Source organism: Thermobia domestica, chromosome 4 (assembly GCF_964235325.1).
Source record: "Thermobia domestica chromosome 4, izTheDome1.hap1.1, whole genome shotgun sequence".
NCBI classification, from domain to species: Eukaryota; Metazoa; Arthropoda; class Insecta; order Zygentoma; family Lepismatidae; genus Thermobia; species Thermobia domestica.
This window is the reverse complement of record NC_137457.1, coordinates 70,837,508-70,845,578: the sequence shown is the minus strand read 5'-3', so window position 1 is coordinate 70,845,578 and position 8,071 is coordinate 70,837,508. Positions and strand designations below refer to the sequence as shown.

The window sequence follows — 8,071 nt, the reverse complement described above, 5'->3', positions numbered from 1 at the left end:
CATAAGACACCCCAACGTACATAGACGGCGTGGCCACATACCAGTAGTAGCAGTGGAACACCCTGAAGCATTCTGTGTGTAAATAAGATTTTGAGTTAATAATAATAATAATAATAATAATAATAATAATAATAATAATAATAATAATAATAATAATAATAAAAGCAGCTTAAAATTATGAGAGCAAGCTAACATTATGTAGTTATAATTTACACTGTACACTATAATAAATATACATCTATATAAGTTTATATCGGTTAGTAGTTAAATAAAAATATAAATGTACACTATTCTGGCATTATTTATTTAAATACTCTTCAGCAGCATCTTCATGCTGCTCGTATTATTTGTTTCTATACATTAAGAACAATCTTCTCAAATATCACATTAAGAACAATCTTCAACACTTGTTCTAGAAAATTATGTCACTGACACTAATTAAAAAAAAATCAACAACAATATTTATGTAAAATATGTTGCTGAAAATATGTTCTACAAATCTACGGCGCATGGGGAATAGATCTTTTCACGAAATGTCACTTTTTGCAACTTTCAAGAAATATCACATTGTTGAATAACCAGAAAACGTATTTGCTTCTTTATAATGTCACTTTTGATTACCACAACTAACTATAAATTCGACGCTGCGAATTGTCAGTTAAAGTTCTGTGGAACTGCAGCTGAATTCTTAACTGATCTTCTTGTTCGTCTCTGTATGACATGTTGAAGCCAAATCCCAATAATCTACGCGATCTCATCGTTAGTTACGTTTCTCTTGTGTTACACAGTTTCTGAAAATAAAAATAATAGGCAGCGTTTAATAACATAATAACAGCAGGGAATGATTAAAGATCAATTATTACATCTTAAACTTACAAAAATATTTAAAATGTTTGTGTAGGACCTACAGCAGCTTGTGAAGACAATATTGTGTTACAAAAGTAACATCCTGAAGAAAATGTAAACGGCAAGGAAGACAACAGCTTCAGCTGAAAGTGACATACCTCAGACTGTAGCTTACTTACGGACGTTGTAACATGTTGAAGCGGTCACACATTTTTTTTTAAAAAGTATAGCATCTTATAAATATTAAACCTATTAAAAAAAAAAAAATTGAAAACATGTGGCAGCATTTGAGTTGATGAAGAACTAGCGTCTCATTCCGAATGCTCTGATCTCAAATCTGGACCCGATCATCCTTTTTTCCTCAGTCGTACCAGGTGAATGCCGAGGTGGTTACTAAGGCCTTGATGACCGCTACCTTGCTTGATTTCTTTCCCCACGGAGCAGGCCATACATATTATTTTGCCTTATACAAATGAATAATTTTGATACGTTGCATTGCAAAGAATACAAAAAATCGCGAATATAGGAATGAATCATGAAATGCTCAAGAAAACTACCAACATGACAGAACAATTCAGTAAAAGGATGAAATGAAAGGTAAGGGGAAAAAACAAGGAATGTCCATGTGTGTGCTTTATTGGGTACTTTGTCCTATGAGATGGTGACTTTTGGTACTATTTGCCTGTATATATATATATGCATCCGTAGATGTAAAAATATCTATGTAAAAACAGGCAAAAGATTTGATTAAGCCTATGCCTTTTTACGAGGTTTTCAATATTAAAACACCGTTTTCTCAAAAATACAATTTTGTGACATTCCTTCTATTTTCCCCTTACCCTTCAAATATACTCTATACATGTTCAACTCTCTCTTCCACGGACACTTAAATGGAACGTGTCACTTGAAGATGGGAAAATTGCGCATTTTGCTAAAATAAGGATTTTCAAAGTGTTTTGAATGTTATAACAGCGCTTGTAGTACATGCTTTTGGGAAATAAAGTTTACAGGAAGATGATTCTGAGAAGTATTCATGGCACAATAGTATGTATTTAAAGCGAAGAAAAAATAAAAAGGGCGCCAGAAAGTTTTTTTTTTAACAAGAATTTAAACATAGTGTATCCCTCTTCAAATGACAACTTCTTTGATTCTTTCCACTCTGAATCTAAGGTACGGCTTTTTTAATGCATTCAGTGCATTCACAACTTTATAAAGGTCTTACGTTGAAAAAAATGGAATCTTTAAGTTTAACGTCCCACGGTTATGCGGTTAGGCTAAAGGAGATGGTGATAATGAGAAATGAGTGAAATGGTGGAATGAAGAAAGTGGGAGGAAACGGGAGAACCCCGAGAAAACCCACGAGCACGGTATTTGCCACCACAAAGTCCACACGGCGCGAGCTGGGATCGAACCAGGGACCCCAAGCACTGGAGGTGAACGCTCTACAACTGAGCCACCGCGCCCTCGGGTCTTACGTTGAATGTTGTATATCTTAGCGCGAAAGCAACTAATTCGCCCAAGGAAAGTCCAAAATCTAATAAGAACCACTTCCAATCACTTGATCACCTTAATTGCACCAATAATATACCAACGAAATGCTCAAAAACCTAGGTGGGTTTTTCCGGGCTGGGCCCAATTGGGCAAACCCTGAACACAATACAATACACACACACACACATATATATATATACGCAAATCGCAAAAGAATAATTGTAATCTTTCGGCAAATCTAGTCTGATGGCCCCCTTTAATTTTATATATGCCAGGTGAAATATTTACATGTCGCCTGCCGCAAACCATTTAAGAGAAAATAAGAAAATTAGCGAAAGAATTATAATTTTTCAACAATTATTTCGAGCGGCACGCCAATAGTAAACCTGCAGGCAGAATTAGGTAATACTCAAGCAGACTGTTTTACCAAATTTTGACGCATTTCTTGCATCTTCCGGTTTCTTTTTGCAGAACATGCACTAAACGAAAAGAAATCCTTAAGTTTAATATCCCACGATCATGTTGGTTAGGCTAAAGGAGACGGTGATAATGAAAAATGAAGAAAGTGGGAGGAAACGGGAGAACCCCGAGAAAACCCACGAGAAAGTCCACACGGCACGAGCTGGGATCGAACCAGGGACCCCAAGCACCGGAGGTGAACGCTCTATCACTGAGCAACCGCGCCCCCCTATGTACTAAATGAAGAGCTCTAAAAGAAAAAGCGAAACAACTTCTGTTAGGTGGCCAGTAAAAAAGCACGCATGCTATCTGAGTCAGGGCAGAAGCACAGCAGGGGGGCACGCATAAACGAGGATGGTGCAAAAACATTTACAATATTTGTAATTATTCTTATCTTCAAAAACACTTAATTTCGATCCTAAAAAAAAAAAAAATACCTTTCACAGCTAATACACGAGTGTTACACCGCCTTTCTTTCTTACCTTTACGACAGAAAATAGTGTATGTAGGGCTATTCCCTCTGTTCTGAATTTTTCTTCTTGAATAAATCTTTTCCACACTTTGCGCAGTTGATTTTACGCGCTTCACCATACCATGACTGTAGAAACTTTATAATCCTTCTCTCTTTATTACACAATTCTTTTTTTTTTTTTTTAAAAAAAAAAGTTTACATTACGGCCATCGCAGATGTTCACAACTGACGTATGAACCGGAAATTCCCGCCGCTTACTTCTACCCTATTTGCATTCAAAATCCATTTCAATAAGCTGTGCAATGATAGAAATAACTTACATTAACACTCTCATTCCTTCACGAAAAATATTTCACATCATATTTTATCTATAAATTTTGTTCTCGGCGTAAACGTCTGCTCGAGAGAACCCAAGAATTATTATAACCCACTGGTGTATTTAAGGGGGGCTTCCGGGCTTAAGCCCCTTGAAATTGTACTTACTATATTAAAGTAAATGAATTATCTTGGAGAACAAAGTTAGCCAAGCCCTTCTCCCGTGAAAAAAAAAGTCGTAAATACGTCATTAAAATGGTAATATACGCGCAATTATCCCGTCACCAAAATAGAAATGTACGTGCCTACTCCCTTCGGAAGCATCCCCTCGGCCCCCCCCGCCTTCACCCTCCCTGACTCGGTTAGATGGCATTCGTGCTTTTTAGTAGCCCCGTAACACAGATTGGTTTGTATTTTTTGGGCTTCTTATCCACACATCAGGAATCAGTATAAATACGCAAATCGTAAAAGAATTGTAATTTTTCGACAATTATTTCTGACGGTCGCCTTGAATTTATAAGTGAAAAATTTATACGTCGCTTGGCGAAAATCATTAAATAGACAACAAGAAGGAAAGTAGCGAAAGAATTATATTTCACTAAGTATTTCGAGCAGTGCTTCTTCCAGACTTGTCTTTGGGAGGGCAGTGGCTCCCCGGAGCAGACCAAAATAATACGTTTATAATAATAACTAGAATAGCACGAGCAATGCCCCCGGAACATTACTTTTGAATGAAACACTGCTTTCGAGTGGCACACCAGAAGTAAAACTGCACGCAGAATCATTATAACCTGTCATAAAAATGGTAATGTACGCATCTTTTTAAACTCTTTACTTTGAACAAGGCAGTGATATTATGTCAGTACATAGTATTGCCGAATGAGCATTAGCGAAAAATGAAATGAAATGAAATCTTTTAGTTTTACGTCCCACGATTATGTCGGTTAGGTTAAAGGAGACGATGATTATGAGAAATGAATGTAATGGTGAAATGAAGAATGTGGGAGGAAACGGGAGAACCCCGAGAAAACCCACGCACACGGTGTTTGTTCACCACAAAGTTCACTTGGCGGGGGCTGGGATCGAACCCGGGACCCCAAGCACCAGAGGTGAGCATTAGCGAGTGAAGGCGGGTTAGAGTCCCGCAGGGCACGTTGTTTTCTCTTTCCTTCTTGGGAACTGTAACTGCAGAAACCGGTTCAGATCAATTGGTCATTGTCACTGCCTTGACTAAAGTAAAGACTTGCCCGCATATTTTCCCTTTGGAAGCATCCCCTCGCTCCTGCTGACCTCCAACTTCGCAATGCTCTGACTCAGACAGTATTGGTGCGGGAAGCTTCTAGAACACAGGTCCCCCATATAGGTTAATAGATGTTTCTTTTCTGTATCAAAGTAAAATATTTAATTCACATAGTATTGCCGAGCGAGCGTTAGCAAGTGAAGGCGGGTTAGAGCCCCGCAGGGCACGTTGATTTCTGTCTTTATTACAGATAAATGGGAAGAGGAACCTGTGTTCTACATCAATACACGTAGTACAGGCTGATTTATATTTTTTGCACTGTAGTTTTTACGTCATACGTCCGGCAACGTATATATATACGCAAATCATAAAAGAATAACTATACTTTTTCGACAATTACTTCTGACGCTCCTTTTGAATTTTATCTATTCCATGTGACGTATTTCAAATCGCCTAGCGCAAATCTTTAGGAGACAATAAGGCTTGTGTATAGCCCGCTCCCCCCAGTTCTTTGTCACCGGAACTGGAAGAGTCAGTACTACTACTACTTATATCGAGAACAGAACCAAACCAACCCCTGCGGGGCTTCTAACCCGTTCCTACTACTATTGCTACTAACTACCACCACTACTACTACTATTGCTACTAACTACTACTACTACTGCTACTATTACTACTACCGCTACTAAAGCTACTACTACTACTTATACTAAAGCTTCCTTACCGCAAGATTTACATCTTAAATCTTTATAACATGCGATTCCGATTCATTATGAACTAGTATGAATCGTTAGAATCACTATGATTCGTTAAAAATCATTGGGGGGAGCGGGCTATACTCAATCCGACAATAAAAAGAAAATTATTAAAAGAATCTATTTTTCAGCAATTATTTCGACTGGTGAGCCAAAAGTAAACCTTCACGGTATTTTATGTATAGAGATGAAAAATAGAAATCTAGCATCCCATACCTTTATTAATTTGTAAACATAAATTTCTCGATAATACATAGTATACATGAGAACACCCTGATCTGCGTTTCTTGTGTTCTATTACCATTTCTACATGAAATACCATAAATTTTCTACGTAGTGCAATATAAGAAGTACCCATGTGCACAAGACATGCGATATGCCTTAAATCCCCCCCTCCACACACACATAGTCATAGATAAAGTACAAGGGCACTACACATGCAGATATGCAGATATAAAGTACAGGTACGTTCTTTTTTTATTTTCGTATCAGTCGATAAGTAAATAAAAGTCGCTTTGTTACCCCCTTTGTAAGTTCGTACATACTCAATGAATAATCCCTAAAAGTATGAGCGTCCTGCTTATTCGTGAACTGATGCAGCTTCATGTACACTATACAGACACTCAATCACTTATAAAGACAATAAAACTAAATTATTTTATGTAATCGTTATACTTACCGACTTTTCTTGTCTTTCTTTCTTTCTTCTTCACTATTAACAGAGTTGAGGTGTGCCTCCGACTTCGGAAAAGTCTTCTTTAATTTCAAATCACTCATTAACTAATTAAAATTGGGTATATTACCAACTTTTTAAGTAGGTAGATATTCAATGAATAATTCCTGGCTCCTTAACTATAACCCTTTTTCTATATAAAGATATCTTCTTCAACATGACTGAATATAGTGAGATTTATTTTATTTTATTTATTTATTTTTTAAATATTCCTTCTTGTCTTGACTTGTGAATTCAACATAGCGCGCAAGGAATGCTGGTACCTTTGATAAACAAATGACGGTTGATGTAGCGATGCTAATTAGCAATCTCACACACTGGATATCATAAATTTCAAATTTTTAACAAATATATTTCTTTGGTGCTGCTATAATTAGTATAATGATTGGTAATAATGCTACTACGATACTCTCGTGAGAGAATTTATTCAACATTCGATAAAATATTCTGTAAATAATTCTAAAATATTACATGAAAATATTTCATTTAAGTTACAGGACAAGATAACAAACACATTTCCATACAAAATTAATAGGAGTTTTAAAAATATTTCTTATCTTACGAACGAATTTATTTTTAAAATATTCGAAATATTTTAAAAATTATATTTCATATGTTTTCTTGTAACAATAGAAAAGAATGTAAATGACATGTTGGAAAACATTTTATTCTGTTTATACGCCTATTCTGTTTCCTTTATCATGTATGTAAAACATTTTTTGTGTTACTTAGAAAACATTTTCTCTCTCAACTAGGGGTAAAAGTACGGGGGGACGCCACCCCCACCTCGAGAAAATATATACGGCGTCTACCCAGTTCCTAAAAAAAATTACAATGGGCAAAGATAGGCAGGGTGAACGACGTGACGTCATCCGCTACCTACCGTCCCCCAACCTTTTCAGATCCACTTTTACCCCTGCTCTCAACATTGAAAACATATTACATTACATTCAACACAATATTTCTATTACAATTTGTGAAAATTTTCCATACATTATTTTCCTACTAACGTTCTAAACATGCACATCCTGTTCAGTGGCATATTTACGATTTTGTTTTGTGGAGGGAATCTTTGCTAACTTTATTCCTGAAAATGTGAAAATTGTGCAGGATATTTCATTTACTTTAATATAGTAAAACAATTTCGGGCGAGGATTAAGCCCGGAAAGCTTATTTAACGCCAATGCTTCCCGTAGTTAATTAAATGTTCTCCAAACACATTTTAAAAAATAGTTCCGGCATATAGTTGGGATACTTCTCAGATATAACAAGGAATATGTTTTCTCCAGTAACGGAAGAGTATATTCTGAAAACATGTAAAAATGTTTCTATAATAGACCTATATCAGAAAATGTTGTTCACTAAAGACACAAAATATCTTCCAAAACACAATGGAAAACATTTTCTATTCATTTTTAATGTTTTCTTTTAACTGTTTTAAAGTTTTATATTCAAAATTCCATAAAATATTCTGGAAATAATACTAAAATATTATACGAAAATACTTAATTTAAGTTATAGGGGAAGATTACCAAAATACTTTTGTAAAAATTAAGTAAACCTTTTTAAAACATTTCTGAAAAATATTTCTTATATTACGAAATAATTTATTTTTAAAATATTCTAAATGTTTTTAAAAATATATATTTAATACGTTTTCTCGTAAAAATAGAAAATATTACAAATAACGAATTAGAAAACATTTTTTAAATATGTGGAATATATTTCGTTTGATTGCTTTCCGTATCATATATGGAAAA

The 8,071-nt window shown here is 35.3% G+C and overlaps 1 long non-coding RNA gene across 1 annotated transcript; it reads right to left on the bottom strand.

The window, feature by feature from the left end:
- Window positions 1–283: 283 nt before the first annotated feature.
- LOC145683319 (uncharacterized) lies at window positions 284–6,616 on the bottom strand. Its single transcript, XR_014131037.1, has 2 exons — window positions 6,258–6,616; window positions 284–791 (listed from the first exon to the last, which is right to left on the bottom strand). It is a non-coding gene; the product is annotated as an uncharacterized LOC145683319 (long non-coding RNA).
- Between the last annotated feature and the right edge of the window lie 1,455 nt (window positions 6,617–8,071).